Genomic DNA, 294 nt, shown 5'->3' with positions numbered 1-294 from the left:
AATCGAATACTGACACATCATTCGAACCAGAGTCCTAGTCATCATCCCACACGGAAAAATAAAAAAGCCATTACTGATGTTATAGTGCATTGTGTGATGAATTGAATACTGGCACATCATTTGAACGGGAGTCCTAGTCATCGTCACACACGAAAAAATAAAAAAGTCGTTACTGATATCATAGTGCATTGTGTGACGAATCAAATACTGACACATCATTCGAACCAGAGTCCTGGAAAAATTAAAAAGGCATTACTGATGTTATAGTGCATTGTGTGATGAATCGAATACTGC

Source organism: Cucurbita moschata, unplaced genomic scaffold (assembly GCF_002738365.1).
Source record: "Cucurbita moschata cultivar Rifu unplaced genomic scaffold, Cmos_1.0 Cmo_Scf00049, whole genome shotgun sequence".
NCBI lineage: Eukaryota > Viridiplantae > Streptophyta > Magnoliopsida > Cucurbitales > Cucurbitaceae > Cucurbita > Cucurbita moschata.
Note: the sequence above shows the minus strand (reverse complement) of the source record.